This window comes from Bos javanicus, chromosome 1, assembly GCF_032452875.1.
Source record: "Bos javanicus breed banteng chromosome 1, ARS-OSU_banteng_1.0, whole genome shotgun sequence".
Classification (NCBI taxonomy): Eukaryota; Metazoa; Chordata; class Mammalia; order Artiodactyla; family Bovidae; genus Bos; species Bos javanicus.
Window position 1 is genome coordinate 125169162 of NC_083868.1, and position 21768 is coordinate 125190929.

The window sequence follows — 21768 nt, forward strand, 5'->3', positions numbered from 1 at the left end:
GCAAGAAGTGACTTGTTTGTTATGCATCTAAGGAGGCTGAGAAGAATGATGTGTTAGTCACTGAGTCGTTTTTAACTCTTTGCAACCCTATGTACTATAGCCTACCAGGCCCTTCTGTCCATGGATTATCCAGGCCATTATACTGGAGAGGGTTGCCTTCTCCAGGGGATCTTCCCAACCCAGGGATGGAACCCAGGTCTCCTGCATTACAGGCAGATTCTTTACCATCTGAGCCACTATGGAAGTCCTAGTAGAGAAGAATGATGAGCTCCATTTATAGTCCTAGCTTGGTCCTGAGGCAGGCACATGGATTCAGTTTTGGAGACAGAATTAGGAAACAGGCACATGGATTCAGTACTATCTCCGAGCCCTTGTAAGGTCTCTGAAAGTGAAAGTGAAGTCACTCAGTCATGTCCCACTCTTTGCGACCCCATGGCCTGTAGCCTACCAAGCTTCTTGGTCCATGGGGTTTTCCAGGCAAGAATACTGGAGTGGGTTACCATTTCCTTCTCCAGGAGATCTTCCCGACCCAGGGATTGAACCCGGGTCTCCCGCATTGTAGGCAGATGCTTTACCGTCTGAGCCACCAGGGAAGTCCTGTAAGGTCTCTATATCTATCTATATCTTCCAGACTTTCCAAATCTGGGATTGTACATTGGACCCCAAGACACTAGCAATTCCATTTCTCCCTTTGACTACACTCATGTTCTACCCCTACCTGTAATGGAAGGCCACTGGCCCCAGATAATTTTTATAGTCTCTTCCAAACTGCTTCTCTGCCCCACCTCAACACCTGACATCCCCAACACTCCTGATGCATTAGCTGTCTTGACCCAAGGCTGGTCAATCAACCACACAAAGTAAGCTCTATGCTTTATTGATTTTGGGAATCTTGAGAATCCCCAAGTGGGATTTCAAAAAAATGGTCAGTGTTAACACTCTTCCCCAAACCATTCTAGTGGTTAGCTTTTGTCAGTCCAGTACCTAATCTCTCTGAGATGTTTTCCTTCTTTATGGAATGGGGCTAATTTTACATCAGTCAGTTCAGTTGCTCAGTCGTGTCCGGCTATTTGTGACCCTATGGACTACAGTATGCTAGGCTTCCTTGTCCATCACCAACTCCTGGAGTTTGCTCAAACTCATTTCCATCAAGTCAGTGATGCCATCCAACCATCTCACCCTCTGTCATCCCCTTTTCTTCCTGCCTTCAACCTTTCCCAGCATCAGGGTCTTTCCCAGTGAGTCAGTTCCCTGCATCAGGTAGTCAAAGTATTGGAGCTTCAGCTTCAGCATCAGTCCTTCCAATGAATATTCAGGACTGATTTCATTTAGGATTGACTGGTTAGATCTCCTTGCAGTCCAAGGGACTCTCAAGAGTCTTCTCCAATGCCATAGTTCAAAAGCATCAAGTCTTCGGTGCTCACTTTTCTTTACTGTCCAACTCTCACATGCATATGTGACTACTGGAAAAACCATAGCTTTGACTAGATGGACCTTTGTCAGCAAAGTAATGTCTCTGCTTTTCAATATGCTATCTAGGTTGGTCATAGCTTTTCTTCCAAGGAGCAAGTGTCTTTTAATTTCATGGCTGCAGTCACCATCTGCAGTGATTTTGGAGCCCAAGAAAATAAAGTCTGTCACTGTTTCCCTATCTTATTTTCCATGAAGTGATGGGACCGGATGCCATGATTCATTTTTTGAATGTTAAGTTTTAAGCCAGCTTTTTCACTCTCCTCTTCTACTTTCATCAAGAGGCTCTTTAATTCCTCTTCGCTTTCTGCCTTAAGGGTGTTGTCATCTGCATATCTGAGGTTATTGATATTTCTCTTGGCAATCTTGATTCCAGCTTGTGCTTCATCCAGCCCAACATTTCACATGATATACTCTGCATATAAGTTAAATAAGCAGGATGACAATATATAGCCTTGACATGCTCCTTTCCCAATTTGGAACCAGTCCATTGTTCCATGTCTGGTTCTAACTGTTGCTTTTTGACCTGCATAAGATTTCTCAGGAGGCAGGCAAGGAGGTCTGGTATTCCTATCTCTTTAAGAATTTTCCATAGTTTGTTGTGATCCACACAGTCAAAAGCTTTAGCATAGTCTATGAAGCAAAAGTACATGTTTCTCTGGAATTCTCTTGCTTTCTCTATGCTCCAACAAATGTTGGCAATTTGATCTCTGGATCCTCTGCCTTTTCTAATTCCAGCTTAAACATCTGGAGGTTCTTGGTTCACATACTGTGGAAGCCTAGCTTGGAGAATTTTGAGCATTACTTTGCTAGCGTGTGAGATAAGTGCAATAATGCAGTAGTTTGAACACTCTTTGGCATTGCCTTTCTTTGGGACTGGAATGATTGAATAAATGCAAGTGGGGATGTATGCAAATACAAGATTCCTTTTCCAATCTTGTGGCCACTGCCGAGTTTCTTAAATTTGCTGGTATATTGAGTGCAGCACTTTAACAGCATCATCTTTCAGGATTTGAAATAGCTCAGCTGGAATTCCATCACCTCCACTAGCTTTGTTCATAGCGATGCTTCCTAAGGCCCACTTGACCTCACACTCCAGGATGTCTGGCCCTAGGTGAGTGATCACACCATTGTGGTTATCAGGTTAATTAAGATCTTTTTTGTATAGTTATACATATATCATGCACTTATTTTAATGATGATGATAAATTATTTATAGCATCCAATATATAATAAAAACTCAACAAATACTGCCTGCTGCATTTATTTTACCATTACTATTGGCTCTGACTTACTTCCTGTGATTGTTTTAATATTGATACATGAACTTAAGCTTTCATAGCCATTTTTTAAAAATTTCAGATATCTGGGTTCACAGCTGCCTTTTGAAAACCTGAGACTGTCATAAATTATATAGTATCTGAGAGCACAAGTACCCCACCTGACACATAAAAGGATCCCATAAATGTGGAATCTGAATTGATAGTTCTACCACCCACTGTGAGAGTGAAACGTTTTCAATGTCCTAACTATGGTTGGCATTTTTCCTATACTAATAAAGAGACCAAAAAAGAGAAAACCACCTTAAATCACCCTGGATCTCTCATGAATGCCATGTGAGCAAAGACATGATCCAGTCATAACACATTCAGAGAGCAGTTTCTCCTGATTTTATTAGGCAGTCAGTAAGATGTACCCTATTGTCTGTTGGAGGACTGTGAATTAAAGTGCCTGGAATCAGAAGAGAGCTCTGCATAGTCTGTTTTCTCCTGAGCTAGAGGATCTCTGAACATGCTTTGTGGCTCATTAGAAAAGAGAGTTGGAGAAGGAAATGGCAACCCACTCCAGTGTTCTTGCCTGGAGAATCCCAGGGACGGGGGAGCCTGGTGGGCTGCCGTCTATGGGGTCGCACAGAGTCGGACACGACTGAAGCGACTTAGCAGCAGCAGCAGCAGCAAAGAGAGTAAGAAGTGATTGAGAGCCAGACAGACTGATCAAAGAACTAAATATATAGCTTACCAAATGACGTCCAGTAAGAGTGGTGGTTGGGTGGAAGGGGATCAGAAATTGATAAAAGCTTACCACAAGTAAAAAGACTTGTTTAGACAAAAACTGAGCCTAGGAAACACTAGGCTTAACCCTCAGAGGTGGTGTACTCATCACATGGCTTGTTGAAGACGCCCCCAAAGGAAACAAAGGAATAACCCACACTCATTCAAACTACTGGATGCTGCCCCAGAGCCGACGGACAATGGAAACCACAAGCAGAGGTAGGGCTCAGGAACTATAGGAGGAGAATTATAAAATCTGAAGAGGGGAGAGATACACTACTACACAGGAAAATCCATTATTAAAAATGTTAATTCCCCCCAAATTAAGTTTAAAATGTAATACAATTCTCAAAAGTAATCTTTTTCTAAAACTGGATACAATTTATATAGAAGAATAAGTGAGTTATAATAATATCTAAGTTCTGAAAAATAAAGCATAATGAAATGATACAATTACAATTATTGCAATATGGTACCAGTGCAGGAATAGATAGGTCAAATAAACAAAATAGAACATCCAGAAATACACGTGTATCTGTGGACATGCATGCACACGTGTCATATGTTTAAAGTAACAATTCAGTGAAAAATGAAGAAGATGATGAGGTTGGGACATTTTGCTGGCTAATTATAAAAAGACAGGAAGAAAATATTACAACTCTACTATCATACCTTACACAAAAACAAATTCCAGATGACACTGTAAAAAAAATGTACATAAAATCACCAGAAATACTGACTTTACTACAACTTAATACTACCTAGTAGCACTTAATAAATATTTGTGGTAGATCTCATGGTCATAAGATTTAATTGCAAAATTTGAGAGGTTTTAATATACTTTGAAGACTGGTCAGCAAGGCTTCAAACATTAAAAGTACAGTAACTTTCATAAATTCTTTATGGTTCTATATTTAATTTTCTTGTTAGTAACTTTTTATCCATAACTGCCAGAAAATTAATCATTGCTATTGATATTTGGAATTCCTTTTACACCCTTTTCAATTTGAAGGTGCATTTTGAAAAGAAGAGAAAAAAGAAAAAGATAGGCATAACTCAGGGCCCTGGCCCCTCTGCCTTCTTAGACATTAATCCTGTGACTAACCACAGCAGAGCTTACAGAAGGAAAGGTAATTGATCACAGTAAAAGCACCTTGCCATAAGAAAATGTTTTGTATCTTTTCAATACTTCCTGGAGTCAAGGAATCAAACTGAGAAGAAAATACAAGCAGTATGTTATTGGGAGACTATTGCAATCAGCACAGCTGCTTCCAAATTGTTTGTCACATATTTCAGCCCCTGCTGAGTTATTTTCTTTTTTTTTTCCTACATTAGGGGGGAAAAAAAGTCCATATTGGTCTGATTTAGCTTTCTTAAAGTGCTTTAGGTTTCTAAGGCAGTTCTTTAAGTAAGTTGCTAGTAAGGAAACTCCTTTTGTTTACATATAATGTTCAAATTGAAATCACAGTCTTCCTCCCTAAATGGCAGGCTGGAATATTTCAGCGAGAAGTGTCATAGAGTTTGCCCTCTGGCATGTATGAAACTATAACTAGGTGTAAATTAGCTGGGGATTCCTGTGCATGTCATTTAAAATCTGCTCAGACTAGTTGCAGGGATTTTGGTCTGTTTTTCTATAAACAAAAGGATACTATGAAATGGAGGTTTGATAAACAGACAGTTCTGTTGGAGAACCTTGAAATCGCCTCAAAGAAACAATTATTAACCTCTGTTTTCAATTCTGCTTCTGTACTGGCAATCTGGCATCCTAACCCCGGGGTTTCTCTTGCAAACCTGTCAGAGTACAAGGGCTCCGCCCTGAAGGTCAGTGTGATTGCAAGCCAGACCAGATGCTTGCTCATTTATATAAGATTAGCCCATGAGTGGGAGAGACTAGACTAGACAGGCAATAGGATTGCCTAGGATTTGCTTCTACCTTGCAGACAATATTCTGTCTAACTGGGCTGCACTCATGCATATTCACAAGGGTTCAGGGTTTGGGACCTTGAAACAGGCTGAAAATGCAAAGTTTAACAGCTGTGCTGCTATACGCAGTGCTACACACGTCTCTTCAAGCTCGTGCTGCCAGTGGCCATCACTGTCATGCCTGGAGAGAACGCCAGTGTAGCCCTGCAGGGATGCACCCTGTGCGGGGCAGGCTGGGATGCTGTTTGGGGTGGAGTCCAGCACTCATCACCTGTCTTTTAGATACTTCTAACATTGATGGGCTTCCCAGGTGGTACTAGTGGTAGAGAACCCTACTACCAATGCAGGAGACAGACTAAGGCTCAATCCCTGGGTCAAAAAGATCCCCTGGAGGAGGGCACGGCAACCACTCCACTATTTTTGCCTGGAGAATCCCATAGACAGAGGAGCCTGGTGGGCTACAGTCCTTAGGATTACAAAGAGTAGAACACGACTAGCGACTTAGCTGGCATGCAACACTGATGATCGACTGGAAACTTTGACTTAAAAGTATTCGCTATGCTATGCTATGCTATGCTAAGTCGCTTCAGTCGTGTCCGACTCTGTGCGACCCCATAGACGGCAGCCCACCAGGCTCCCCCATCCCTGGGATTCTCCAGGCAAGAATACTGGAGTGGGTTGCCATTTCCTTCTCCAGTGCATGAAAAGAGAAAAGTGAAAGTGAAGTCGCTCAGTCGTGTCCGACTCTTAGCGACCCCGTGGACTGCAGCCTACTAGGCTCCTCCATCCATGGGATTTTCCAGGCAACAGTACTGGAGTGGGGTGCCACTGCCTTCTCCAAAAGTATTCCCTGCTTATCTCCAGTTGGTTCATGTCGACCTCTGTAATATTGCTGTCCTTAACCTCTTACTTTTTCCAACTCAGATTCACTCTGAATCAACCCAGTCATGCTCCTAAGCCCTAGGACACTTCCTTGTCATCTTGCAAGACAGGATCCAATTTAAAACTACTTTAAAGACCAACTGACTACAAATAAGCTGATCTTTTGAATACAATAATATTTTTCCATAAATGAATATTCCATTTTTGTTTGTTTTTTTTTTCATGTAGCAGCTTGATTTTTGAAGTGCCCTAGATCAGGAGAAGGCAATGGCACCCCACTCCAGTACTCTTGCCTGGAAAATCCCATGGATGGAGGAGCCTGGTGGGCTGCAGTCCATGGGGTCATTAAGAGTCGGACACGACTGAGCAACTTCACTTTCACTTTTCACTTTCATGCATTGGAGAAAGAAATGGCAACCCACTTCAGTGTTCTTGCCTGGAGAATCCCAGGGACGGCAGAGCCTGGTGGGCTGCTGTCTATGGGGTTGCACAGAGTCAGACAGGACTGAAGCGACTTAGCAGCAGCAGCAGATCAGTTTTACAGTCCTTTGTTCTCCTCTGATTACTTCTTTTTGTTTTTTGCTGTTTCTTCCACCTTTCTTCACTCCCACACCACCCCATCTCCCAGAATACAGAGGAACTAAATGTTAAAATGTATATATTACATTGAAAAAGAACCTAAAAACTCAATAGTTGGGGGTTATGCCTGCCATAATTGTTTGAAAAAGTTTTTAATGGATTGAGGGTAAAAAAAGAAAAAGAATATTTCCCTTCAGTCTATCATGACTTTATAGCTTTTTGTATAAAAGGCATGAGGCAGTATTTAAGGAGACCACAGAACAGGCCTCACTGCTGAGTAGACACACTTGACTAAGAATTAACTCCAATTTTATAAATTAAAAGAAAGTATCTAAAAGGCCAAGTCTAAAAGATTTTAGTACTTTTCCTTTTTTGTGTTTTTATTTCTTTTCATCTATACATAAAAATAATTTATGTACCTTAGATACAAATCATAAATTGCAGAGAAACAAAAAGATATACATCAGAACCCCCACCATGATCCAACCTACTTAGAGACAACCACTATTATAAATATACCATTTCTTTGCTCATACATATGTAAAACATATACATATATACCTTATTCAGAAATGAATATTATACCATATTTAGTGTTTGAGAATATTTAACCAGTCATCTATTGTTGGATATTAGTTTTATTTGTGAGTGTGTGTGTTTTGATAAATTTTTCTATTACAAATAGGTACAATAATAATGATAGAAATAGATATTGAAAATTTAAGGAAAAAGAAAAAATATTCTGGAAATTGACAAGAATATTTAAAAATAAAACATGATAAAATAAGCTGAAGGAGCACCAGGTTACCTGTTTGTGGGTAAAAACGTGTTTTTGATTATTATATTCAGCAATTCATTCTTTTGACTGAACTATCTTATTTAACAAATTTCTTGTGAACTATGTCCAATCACCTTTATTGGGTCCCATTAAAGTTTTGCTGCAAGTGTCTGTCTCTCATGAGGATTCAGAGAGTGATTCATCCTGAGCCCCAAGTGTTCTGCCATTTAATATGTTTCAGATCTATTATATGCTCCTTAAGCCTCTGATTCTTTCCCCCTCCTTCCGAATTTCTTCAGGCGTTGACTTATAGTAATACCCAAGTCATCACTTATAAATTGACTTTTACACAATCAACCAGACTTTAACATACCATCTATCCTAACTTTACCTTGTTTTTTAATTTTTTTTCTGCTCTTTGAAATTGGCAATATCTTTTTTAAAAAAATTTTTGGAGTATAGTTGCTTTATAATGTTGTGTTTGTTTCTGCTGTACAGCAAAGTGAATCAGCTATACATATACATATGTGTGTTCTCAGTTATGTTCAACTCTTTGCAACCCCATGGACTGTAGCCTGCCAGGCTCCTCTGTCCTTGGGATTTTCCAGGCAAGGATACTGGGGAGTGTTGCCATGTCCTCCTCTAGGGGATCTTCCCCACCCAGGGATCTAACCAGCGTCTCTCCTGTCTCCTTCGTTGACAGACAGATTCTTTACCACTGCACCACCTGGGGAGCCTTATATATATACATGCTGCTGCTGCTGCTGCTAAGTCGCTTCAGTCATGTCTGACTCTGTGCGACTCCATAGACGGCAGCCACCAGGCTCCCCCGTCCCTGGGATTCTGCAGGCAAGAACACTGGAGTGGGTTGCCATTTCCTTCTCCAATGCATGAAAGTGAAAAGTGAAAGTAAAGTCGCTCAGTCGTGTCTGACTCTTAGCGACCCCATGGACTGCAGCCCACCAGGCTCCTCCATCCATGGGATTTTCCAGGCAAGAGTACTGGAGTGGGGTGCCATTGCCTTCTCTGATATATATACATACATCCCCTCTTTTTTGGATTGTCTTCCCATTTAGGTCACCACAGAGCACTGAGTAGAGTTACCTGTGCTATTCAGTAGGTTCCCATTAGTTATCCATTTTATACATAGTATCAATAGTGTGTGAATGTCAATCCCAAAGTCTTCTTAATCTTTTCGTTAGTATCAGATAAACCACCCTTCTTGCTAGAGTGACTGTCTTCACTTGGATTCTCATCCCTTTGTGTCCATTTTAAGGCTTTATCTCTAAGCTCATAGCTTCCTCTATTTTGTGTATCACTTATTCTGTATCATCTCCTTTATTGTTTTCTTTAAGCTATGCCCTTATTTCCCCTCCTTAAATAGAACTTTTGCTTGTCTCTATGTACTTTTACTATGAATGTATTTTTCTTCTTCCTTGCATCACCAACACGAGTACATGAATTGTACTACTCTACTTTCTCAAAGCCCACCTTAACCCCTGTAAACTGACTTCCATCCCACTGACTCCCATCCCACTGACTCAACAAGCCTGTCTCACCTTTCCTTTTGGTTCTATCCAAGCTGTGCTTTACAAGAACTTGGCCTTCTTCTCTGAAGCATCAAAAACTGTTTAAGCACCTACTCTTTTAGGACTCTCCCCACTTGCATTTATTCAAGGAGATTTGCTCAACTGTATGTTCCAATTTTGAAATTTTCATTTCGGCTCTTATATTTTTCTTTCTAAAAGCCCTTTCTTGTTTTTGATTGTTTCTTTTTCTAGGGTCCTATTCTTGTTTCATGAATGCAATATTTTCACTTGCCTCAGAATACTAATAATAGGTTTTGGAAGATTAAGGCCCAGGAAATGGGCTAGAAGCAAGTCTAGACTGTCAACTGGTGAGTCTTATTGTAGGCTAATTGGGGAATCTGGCCTTTATTTGGGGGCAGCTCCAAATCTAAGTACCTGTGAATTAGTGAGCATCTACAAATAGTCCCTCTGCTGCTGCTAAGTCACTTCAGTTGTGTCTGACTCTGTGTGACCCATAGACGGCAGCCCACCAGGCTCCTCTGTCCCTGGGATTCTCCAGGCAAGAACACTGGAGTGGGTTGCCATTTCCTTCTCCAATGCATTAAAGTGAAAAGTGAAAGTGAAGTCACTCAGTCGTGTCCGACTCTTTGAGACCCCATGGACTGCAGCCTACCAGGCTCCTCCGTCCATGGGATTTTCCAGGCCAGGGTACTGGAGTGGGTTGCCATTGCTTTCTCCAATAGTCCCTCTAACCAGAGGTATAAGTAGATTACTATCATGCTGGGAGTACCGCATGGTAAAGGATCTAAGGGCTCTCACAGTTTGTCATATGGGCTTCTATTTACCCGACCTCTATTCAGTTCTGTATCCCACTCTTCCTCCTCTGTGCCTGCTGTCCCCAGTCTAGAACCTCCCTGCCTCAATTTCCTCAGTAAATCCTTTACAGGTGGAGTGTGTGATAATGGCTGACTGCTCAGAGAAACAGACTGGATATTTTAAACTTAGTAGAATGATGCTAAAGCTTATCTGGAAAAATAAACATTCAAGGAAAATTCTGAAAGTCCTGAGTAACACTCAGGTATAAGATCTACCAGATACTAAATGTATTATGAGACTCTAGCCATCAACGTTTGTGTGAAGGAAAAGGCTGGCAGCTTTATGGAAAACTGCTGCTGCTGCTAGTCACTTCAGTCGTGTCCGACTCTGTGGGACCCCATAGACGGCAGCCCATCAGGCTCCCCAGTCCCTGGGATTCTCCAGGCAAGAAAACTGGAGTGGCTTGCCATTCCCTTCTCCAATGTAGGAAAGTGAAAAGTGAAAGTGAAGTCACTCAGTCGTGTCCGACTCTTCGAGACCCCATGGACTGCAGCCTACCAGGCTCCTCCGTCCATGGGATTTTCCAGGCAAGAGTACTGGAGTAGGGTGCCATCGCCTTCTCCGTATGGAAGACTAGAGTTAGAAAAATCCACACAAACATTTGTGGGAATTTTGGATATGATAAAAGTGGCATATCTTTAGGGAAAAGAGGATACTTATTACAACATTATTTGTAAAAACAAAGAATTTAAAATGACCTAAATGTCTACCAATATAGACTTGCTTTAATAGATGTGATAACTTTATAGAATATTTGCCACTGTCGAAAAGAACGAGATAGTTATATATGAGCTAATTTGGTAGATATTCAATATATTACTTTAAGTTAAAAAAGCAACTTACTGAATAATACCTATGATATTATTTCATATTTATTCTAAAAAAATGAGAGTTATGTATTTGGTAATCCATGCATAAAAGTTCTAGAAGCAGAAGAAATATTAATAGCACTTCTGGGAGTGTGAATTAAGAGCCTGGAGAGGGAGGAAGAGTCTTTCACTTTTCATTTCATACCCTCTGCACTCCGAATTTTTTTTTTTTCATTTTTTCCCTATGAGAATACATATTTCATACAGCCAAAATTTTGCTAAAAATTAATAACTACAACACTGCTAACTTGCTGTCCAAATACTAGATTGTGAAACAGTGTTTAAATGTAATTGAAAAAATATTGATTCTAAGCTGGCTTGCCCTATGGCAAATTGGCCCATGATCTGAGATTTCTTCAGGCTTGTCATTATCCTATATTTTTGCTTACACTGACTCCAGCTGCCAGTCATCATGCTTTCTTATTTCTTGGAACACTCTCCACAGTTTTTATTTACTCAGTCTGTTGCAGCATAAAAGTTTCCCAGATATCTGTTCTCTTAGGTCATTTACTACACTTGGAGCAAATCTGAACCTGAACAGATTGATTGAAAATAGACTTATCTTCATCCTTACTTTAACTCACTGGAGTGTGGAAATAGGTTGGATAAGGAAGTTATAGAACACCGCATACAACAGACATAATAAAACATGTTCCATCATAGATTACTAGAAAATTGGCATGATTTCACATTTGTTTTAGAGAAAAATATTTAAAGTGATTCAACTACATAGATGTATACAGAAAAAAATGTACCCATTACTCAGATTTTTTTCCAAAAGATTGATTTTACCTTAAGACTCTTTTTTAAGGAATAAAAAATATAACTACTATTTAGTCCTTTTCCTTCCAATTCTCTTCCTTCCCCATTTTCCTTCTCCCTGAAGGTAGCTACTACCCTAAAGTCATTGCTTGTCCTTCTCAACCATTTCTTAATTATGTCCTATGTCTGTATGTATCTGTATATATTATATAACACATTTCTGTACATTTTATGTAAAAATTTACAAAAATCGTATTTTAGTGTACTTATTTATTTCAATTAGGTTGTGTTCAGCAGCAAGTGACAGAAAAATACGCTATAGGATACTAAATAATGAGTGTTATTTGTCTCACAAAACAAGAAGTCTAAGGAAAGTGGGTCCTGTTCTGATCCCATGGCTCAGTGGCATCATCAGAGAGGATAGTCATGTCATGCGTCACACTCTGCACCATCCCTGGGTAACTCTTCACCTGCTGGCTAGTTGTCTATGAAACCTCAGTTCATATTCCAGGGGGGACAGAGAGGAAAGGCACACTCAAAACCTTTTTCTTTCTAACTTTTGTCATTTTATTTAGGAAAGGAAAAACACCCAGAGAGAATTGCATTCATCTCATTTGCTAGAACTGATATACCTTTTGCTGCAAGAGGGGCAAGTTATCGAATATTTTAGCTTTTCAACTTCCTTAGAAAAAGTCACCAGGAAAAAGGGGGACTGTTAACTCTTGAGTGGCTAATCATGATGTCTGCTATGTTATTCTTTTAAAACTTGCTTTTTCCACTTGCCATCATCTTTTTTTTATGATTTATCCATATTCGTAATTCTAGGTATAATCCACTCATGTTAACTACTGAGTTCATGATATAAATATATTAAAATTAAATTTTAATTAAAAATTTTATTTAATAAAATATAAATGTATTAAAATTTGTGTATTTTCCTATCAATGGGCCTTTAAGTTGTTGCCATCTTTTTGCCATTACAAAATTAAAATCTTTGTGTGTGTGTGTGTGTGTGTGTGTGTCTTTGTGCTCATGTGAGAAGTTTATGTATAATATTAATGTAATACATAATACATATATTACGCATTATATGATGTACAGTTTACTATATATTATTATATACAAAATATGTATATCTAAATGGTGAAATAGGCCAGTAGAGCATGTCATTTTCATCTCTGTTTGCACACACAGATGCATGCACACATATACCTTACTTTGTACTTTTGATGTAAATACTTTTCAATACTTCCTATTTTCTCCTTTTCTGCTTTCATTTGAATTATTGAATGATCTATGTCTCTTTTATATTTTTGTTCTACAGTGTGAAGTGATTCATTTCAGTTTCTTTTGTTACCTTTGTCATTATCCTTAAATTTTAAATATATAATTCACATAGCATCTGTAATTAACAAAGTCCAAAACAAATAAATATCTCTAGCATCATCCTGGATAACACCAAAAAATGAAAATGCTTTAACTCTTCTTACTCCTTCCATCATTCATGTGATTAATTATGCATTATTTTAATTCCACCTCATTTTTAATCAAATAATTATTGTCGTTACAATTAATGCTTATTTTGGTTTATCTTACATTTAATAGTTTCTTTCATTAACATTGCTTCATAAACCTGCTCTTTCTTCTGTGTCCAGCTTTCTTTTTTCTAAAACTTTTCCTGTAATGATTATTTTACTAAAGGCATGAGATTTTTGGCAAATTACTTCAGTAGTAATTTTCCAGTAAATTATTAGTCTTTGGCTTAAATTTTTCTTTACTTTGTCCTCACTTTTGAAGTACAGTTTATCTAGCCATAAAATTCGAAGTTGACAAATATTTTCCCTCAGAACTTTGGACGTATTAGAAAATTGTATTTTGAACTTTGTCACTATTGATTAAAAATATACTCTGTGACCATCATCATTTTTAAAGCTGATCTGTCTTTTCTCTCTGGTTGATTTTGGTTTTCTTTTTATGTATTGTAATTGTGCAGTTTCACTACAGCATGTCTAAGTGTGCCTTCAGTTCAGTTCAGTCACTCAGTCATGTCTGACTCTTTGCGACTCCATGAATCGCAGCATGACAAGCTTTCCTGTCCATCACCAACACCCAGAGCTTGCTCAAGCTCATGTCCATCGAGTCGGTGATGCCATAGAACCATTTCATCCTCTGTCGTCCCCTTCTCCTCCTGCCTTCAATCTTTCCCAGCATCAGGGGCTTTTCTAATGAGTCAGTTCTTCCTATCAGGTGGCCAAAGTATTGGAGTTTCAGCTTCAGCATTAGTCCTTTCAATGAATATTCATGATCGATTTCTTTTAAGATTGACTGGTTTGATCTCCTTGCTGTCCAAGGAACTCTCAAGAGTCTTCTCCAACACCACAGTTCAAAAGCATTAGTTCTTCGGCCCTCAGCTTTCTTTATAGTCCAACTCTCACATCCATACATGACTACTGGAAAAATCATAGCTTTGACGGTGAAGTAATGTCTCTGCTTTTCAATATGCTGTCTAGGTTGGTCATAGCTTTTCTTCCAAGAAGCATCTTTTAATTTCATGGCTGCAATCAGCATCTGCAGTGATTTTGGAGCCCCCCAAAAATAAGGTCTCTCATTGTTTCTAATGTTTCCCCATCTATTTGCCATGAAGTGATGGGACCGGATGCCATGATCTTAGTTTTCTGAATGTGTGCATTAATTTTAGTTTATTCCACTCAGAACTTAATATGATTATCCAATTATATAAAAATTCTCCTAGAATGTACTCTCTCCCTTGTCTCTTTTCTTTCTTTTAAAACTGTTATTAGATATATGTGGGATCTTTTCAATTTATTCTGCATGTGTCTTATTATTTTATTTTTTTTCCCTATTTATATTATTTGAATGATTGACTCGGATCCTGTTCTCTAATTCTCTTTTGAACTGTGTCAGCTGAGTTTGGGGGGCTTCCCTAGTGGCTCAGACAGTATAGAATCTTCCTGCACTGGGGGAGACCTGGGTTCAGTCCCTGGGTCAGGAAGATCCCCTGGAGAAGGAAATGGCAACCCACTCTAGTATTCTTGCCTAGAAAATCCCATGGACAGAGAAGTCTGGTGGGTTACAGTCAGTGGTGTCACAAAGAGTTGGAAATGACTGAGCAGTTAGCATTTACTTTGTAGATTTTGGTTTGTTTCTTTTTAAAATTGGCTATGTATTTTCATTATGTTATATATATTAATGTATTATTAATTATTTTAAATGTAGCTGTTTAAGAGGATATTTCAGACTATGCTGCTGTTTCTGTTTGTTTTGGTTCTAGTTCTCCCTTTTTAATTTTTTTTCCTGCTTCTCCTTCACAGTGGTTTCTCTTTCTAAACTACGTATATATTTTTAAATCTTTTTATTAAACAAAGTTAGAATGAAAAGTGAAGGATATTGCTTTGAATTCTCTTTCCGGTCAGTTAAAGAAAGCACACAAATTTGTCTTTGGTGAGGGTTTTGTTTTGTTTTTTGTTTTTTTTTTGTAACATCAAGTGGGGCTTATTCTTGCTTTCCGTTTTCCTTTTGTTTCTTACTCTTGGGAATTTCCATTTCTTTATTTTGCATTCAGCCATGAGTTCAAGAAGCTGTTATAGTTTATGTATAAACTTATATGCACTAATACAGGAAGGGACTCTATATTAGTTTCATTCTGCTGGATGCATGAACCACCTATTAACAACTTTCTGAGGGCACCTAACTTCCCTAACACTGCTGTGTCCTCCCGTCAGCACTAGGCGATGTCATAAAGTCATTGAAAACAAATGCACATCTTAAAAGTGGTTTCTGAACAATTTCTTAATATGTGCCAAAGATAACATCTGCTAATATAAGTGCCTAAGGCTGAAGTTACAAACATACGTTCTACTGGTCATAACCCACGTGCAGGCACATGTTCAGTCCACACAGTGTTCAAAATCTTGTTTTCATTTCTAACATTTAAAAATTAGCCAGTCTTACATTATGGTTAAGATTTTCAGTGTCTCTTACAGACAAATAAAAATAACCAGAAAAGCATGCCTGTGCTACAACTGAAAGCAGGGAGTCCTCAGCCGGCCCTCATTTGCACAGCTAGTTCCTTTACGTCATAGGCGTGGCCTTGCTGGCACCTGAGTTTGTAGCTTCTGGTCTGAAGAAGTACAAAAATTTGTGGAGTGCCATCAAATAACTTACCATTAAGCTCCTAATAAATATGCAAAGGGCTGATTAATCTGGTTAGTTGCTGAATGCTTTAGTGTTTAGGCACTTTAACTCACTAAGGTCAGAATGACAATCTGCTCTTTTGACGCAGTCCAGTATTTTGGCCACCTCATGTGAAGAGTTGACTCATTGGAAAAGACTCTGATGCTGGGAGGGATTGGGGGCAGGAGGAGAAGGGGACGACAGAGGATGAGATGGCTGGATGGCATCACCAACTCGATGGACGTGAGTTTGAGTGAACTCCAGGAGTTGGTGATGGACAGGGAGGCCTGGCGTGCTGCGATTCATGGGGTCGCAAAGAGTCGGACACGACTGAGCGACTGAACTGAACTGAACTGAACTGAAGGGAAGCATATTTATTTGGGGGAGTAATCCGAGGTCTTGTAAAGAAAACATACTACTAATTGAATAAATGTAAACACAGTGGGTTCCAATGTGGTTTAGACCAACAGAAAAGAGCAGAAAAGGCTTTCATTTTTGCTTTGTATTGGTGCGTTTGTATCTTTGTGAGGTTTCTGGTTTTTCTGGAAGCAGGGCCTCCAGAATTCTCTCTAACTCTTGTTTCAACCAGCGGGCCCCTTTTTGGAAACGTGACAGGATCTGTGGATAATTAATAAGAATTGGACACGTTTCTAATTTTAAATTATTCTTTCTTTCTAGTTGTGCAAGAACTCAGCAGTATTACCGCTGAGTGGGAGTGCTGTACACTGTTTTTAAATAGCTTTATTATTCCCTTGCAGGTTAGCTATTTATTAATTTGATCAGTACTCATGTGGAAAAAATGGCCTTTATTGTGCTGCCATCTCTTCCCTATACACTGTGTTCCCTGGTAGTCAGAAGCATATTACTTGTTTTCACTTGTACCCCATACACTTCCACTTTCATTTCACCCCTACTTGAGCCACACTAAGCTTCTCACCATAATCAAGATGAGTCTTTTTTAAATAATTATTTTATTTACTTTTGGCCGCACTGGGTCTTCATTGCTGCACACAGGCTTTGTCTAGTTGTGGTGAGCGGGCGCTCCTCTCTAGCTGTGGTGCATGGGGGTTTCTCTTTAGTTGTGGCGCACAGGCTCCTCAAAGCAGTGGTTTCTCTTGTTACGGAGCTCAGGCTAAAGGGCCTGGGCTCAGTGATTGCAGCTCAGAGCCTTAGTTGCCCCCTCAGCATGTGGAATCTCCTGGACTAGGGATCAAGTTCATGCCCCCTGCACTGGCCACTGGACCACCAGGGAAATCCTAGATGATTCTTGTTTTCCCTGAGTAGTAATGCCAGCCTGTCCCTCTTCATTGAGTCTAGTTTTGGTTTTGTCCCAAGTCAGGAATCATTTGTCTCTCCCCAACACTTTCATCCTGCTTTATTCACCCTGTGATGAACAGGACTGTCAGCTGGTTTTATGACTGGCTCTCCATGTAATTGTTCAATACTAGATTTTGAGCTCCTTAAAAGGAAACCTTACTTCTTGTCTTGTTCGAACATCTTTGTATTTCTAGGGCCTGCTACCCTGCTTTGCACCTAACGATTACTCAACAAACTCATAGTATCTGAATTAGCCTTAATTATATCCACAAAGGACTTGAGTTAATTTATGGGACTAAGGAACATTTACTTTCAAAAAGGGTAATAAGTAAAAGATAAGACATCTCTTAAATAAGAAGATGAGTATCTGGCACCAATTAGATACTTAGTGCATGCATGCTTAGGCATGTCTGACTTTTTGCGATCCCAAGGACTATAGCTCGCCAGGCTCTCTGTCCATGGGATTTCCCAGGCAAGAATACTGGAGTGGGTTGCCATTCCCTTCTCCAGGGTGGCTTCCCTACCCAGGGATCAAACCTGCATCCCCTGCATTGGCAGGAGGATTCTTTACCACTGCACCACCCGGGGAGCCCATAACTAGATACTTAATTTGGCATTAAACTTTGTTCAGAGCTTCCTGGCAGCAAAGTGAAAAGGGAAGTATGTCAGTTTACACGGTTCTCCAAACCAGCTAAAGAAAATACACAAATTATCTGCCAGTGTTGTTATTGAAACGTGAAAAGTAGGGTGACATAATAGACAATGTTCTTGATTGTAGTCTTATGAAAGACACAAAACTATCCTTCAAATTGACCTTTTAAAAAGCTGCCAACTACAAAAGCTAAAAGTAAAGCAGTAATCCCTAACTACATAAAGCCACTGCTATTATATAATAGTTCTTTAAAGTTGTTTCCTGATGATCTGATGTGAAACCAAGTTAGACTTAACAAGTTACTTAAGTAACTATCAAGTATCCATTGCTGGGTAGCAAATTACCCAACAACTTTGTTACTTGATATGGCAAACATTTATCACCACTGAGACCCTCTGGTTCAGGATCTCTCATGACTTTGCAGTTAAGCTGTTGGCCAGCACTGCAGTCTCTGAGGACTCCACTAGGACTAAAGGATCCACTTAAAGCTCACTCACATAGCTGTTTAACTTCCACTTCACACGTTCTCCTCCATAGGGCTGGTCATGACTGAACTTCCCCTTCAGAGAGCAATCTAAGAGAAAGACTGAAAGATTATGGCATAATGCATGTGAGAGAAAGAAAGAGCAACCCAAATGGAGGCTGTGGTAACTGTTTAATCTCAGACGGGATGTACTATCACTTCTGTTGATCACACAGACCAGCATTGGTACAGTGTGAGAGGGGACTACACAAGGGTGTTGATACCAAGGGTCAAGAATCACTGCAGGCTATCTCAAAGGATGGCTGCCATGGCAACCAAGGATGTTTGGTTCTCGTGTACTTGAGATGGTCCTTCTCACATCTCAGATGTGACCACGTGTAAGTAGTGTATGAAGACCATTCAAAGTTGACTCCTGTGGTTGCAAGTCAATATTTACGTGTTGATTAATGAGAGACATACATACTTCTTTGGGCTTCTCAGGTGGCTCAGTGGTGAAGAATTTGCCTGCCAAAGCAGGAGACACAGGTTTTATCCCTGGGTTGGGAAGATCCCCTGGAGATGGGAATGGAAGCCCACTCCAGTATTCTTGTCTGGGAAATGCCATGGACAGAGGAGCCTGGAGGGCCACAGTCCCTGGGGTCACAAAGAGTAGGACACAGCTGAGCACGTACACGTGTATACTTCCCGTCCCAGGAGACAAATGCTCCTTGTACAGGGTAGAAATACATAGACCTGATGTGAGTGTTTCTTTCCCACCCTTGCAGTGATAAGACCAACAGTTTCCATGAAAGATAGCTGATTATTTTGAATTACTTACAAGAGCTGCACATAGGTTTCTGCTCATAAAATATGGAAGAAAACTCTTGGCTTTAAAACCCTTAAGCTCATGCGCGGTCACAGGCATTCTCAGCCTCTGCTATTTCACATGCTTGATTTTTAGTAGGACTGAATCTTAAATGGTCCTTGGGGTGAGAGTTAAAGAAGGGAACCATCTTAAACTGTGAAAGGGACTTCCTTGGAGAAAGCCAGGTACTCTTATCATCCCCATTATACAAAGGGATTAAGTAATTTACACAGTGTTACAGAGCTAAGCATCGGTTATATTCAGCCAGGAAAAAAGAGACTAGGCTGTCTTACTTTAGACTACATGCAGAATTGTCCCACCTGTGCCTATATTTCCTTTAGCCTTTTAAAAGGATTTATTAAGCCATTAAAAATGAATGAAATATTAATTAAAAAGCACACAAATGCTAGTATTAAATAGAGTTAAAGTTAATGTACTTAAGTATTAAGAATTTCTAAAGGATAAAAAAATTGCTTAAATTCCCTTTAAAGGGAGCTAATGAATGTTTGGAACAACTGACCTGGTACAGATGGCTTTCGTCGCCAATAACTTCTCAAGGGGCAGACTGTAGCTAAGATCTCACCGTTGTGATCTTGAGAGGTGTTGACCTAGAGCCCTTGGGTCTGAGCCAGAGCCTCTAACAGGGTCAGGAGCACGCACAGGAAGGAGGCCTGTGGCTGCAGGGCCAGCTACGTGCTGCTGGTCTCATAATGAGTAAACCGGCGAGTTTTCAAAGCAAACTGGTCCAACAGGCCTCCCCAACTCTCAGCCACTTTGAAACATTAAATAATACAACAGCAAAGTTAATTTTTTTATATGATAGCGTTAAGGACAAATAAAACCTGCAGGAGTAATAAGTTTTTAAAAATTGAAGAAAGGTATTGTGGAAAAATTTTCAAATAAATAGGAAAGAGAACATGGGAAAACTGTTTTCTATAGGTTGAAAATGTAATAGAGGAGAAGTTCTCCAGAAAATTTCCCCAGCAGGGCCTCAAGTCTTAGTCAGGGCAGGGTCAGGGGTCAGAGGGATGGTAATAGAGGTTCTAGGATGCTGGGGGTGGAGATGAATGTGGGAGCAGTGGGGATGATGGTCTTGAACCCAGTGGGGATTCTGCCAGAAGAATCTGCAGATCCCCCAGAAGAGTCTGCAGGGGGAACAGTGCTTTTGTGCAAACGCATGGACACCTTCCATCGAGTTCAGGTGCTTTTCAAAATATGCAGAACTGGGTCTTCCTTCTGGATGACTTTAAATGACAGCTAGATAACAGGCTCAATAAAGAACCCCTAAAAGGTGTGCTTTGCAGGCCTCTGGGCTTGAGAACCTGGGAATTAGAACACCTGGTCTGTTAGCTGCAGTTTTGCTCACACCACGGCACTGGCTCCAAATTTCACCAGAATACTTAGGTCCTCTTGAGTGGAAATAATGAGAAACCTAGTCTAGCTACATGTCATCTATCAGACAGCTGATTTAGAAGATTCTTTTTGTGATAATTACACTTCACCATTCACGAAGTCTTCCTACATCTATTGTACAATATGATTCTTATGACAACCCTGAGATAAGTAAGGTAAACTAATGTAATTATCATATCTTTTTTACAAATGAGGCGACAAAGGCAAAGAAAAGTATCAGTGACTCCCCAGGGTGTCATATGTAACCATGGTGTTGTGTGTACCACGCATGGCCTCTTATCCCCACCCCCACATCCCCCACCCGCCATCCCCAGCAAATTCACTGTAAGGACACCAGTCCTGTAAGCTACTGTACTCAGTTAAATCACTGCCTCCAGGGTAGCAAAAGTTACTCTCAAACCCCGAGGGTCTGGCACTAACCCTGCTCCCTTCACAGTGAAATTTGAAAGCAGTGGTTAATCCACCATGCTGTAAATTAGCAATAGAGTGGAAAGGTTCAATACATGACTTTGGAGAATTGTTGATAGCTCAGTTGGTAAAGAATCCACCTGCAATGCAGGAGACCCCAGTTCAATTTCTAGGTCAGGAAAATTCTCTGGAGAAGGGATAGACTACCCACTCCAGTATTCCTGGGCTTCCCTTGTGGTTCAGCTGGTAAAGAATCCTCCTGCAATGTTCGATCCCTGGGTTGGGAAGATCCCCTGGAGAAGGGAAAGGCTACCCACTCCAGTATTCTGGCCTGGAGGATTCCATGGACTATACAGTCCATGGGGTCGCAAAGAGTCAGAAACGACTGAGAGACTTTCACTTTCACTTGAAAACTATCATTCAGTTCAGTTCAGTTCAGTTCAGTCACTCAGTCGTGTCCGACTCTGCCAGTCCATGGACTGTAGCGTGACAGGCTGTACATAGGTACACAAAATGCTAAATTAATCCTGGAAGTGGTATGATACAGTAAAAGAGCAGAAGTTTTAAAGAAAGATGTTCTGAATTTATTTTGTTTATTTTTTGGTGCCTGGATAGGGGCATGAACCCTGGACCCTCAGATTAAAAGTCTGATGCTCTACCAGCTGAGCTACCTAGGCTATTAAGAAGACGTTCTGAATTTAAACCCTGGCTTCCCTGTTCACTCTTTTTGTTTGTTT

General features: G+C 40.1%; 1 protein-coding gene and 1 non-coding gene across 3 annotated transcripts in view; one reads left to right on the plus strand and one right to left on the minus strand.

Annotated features, from left to right (window-relative positions):
• SLC9A9 (solute carrier family 9 member A9) overlaps positions 1–21768 on the plus strand; it is a 669138-nt gene that overhangs the window by 270707 nt on the left and 376663 nt on the right. The window lies entirely within an intron of this gene.
• On the minus strand, positions 21636–21708 carry TRNAK-UUU (transfer RNA lysine (anticodon UUU)). The gene has a single exon. It is a non-coding gene; the product is annotated as a tRNA-Lys (tRNA).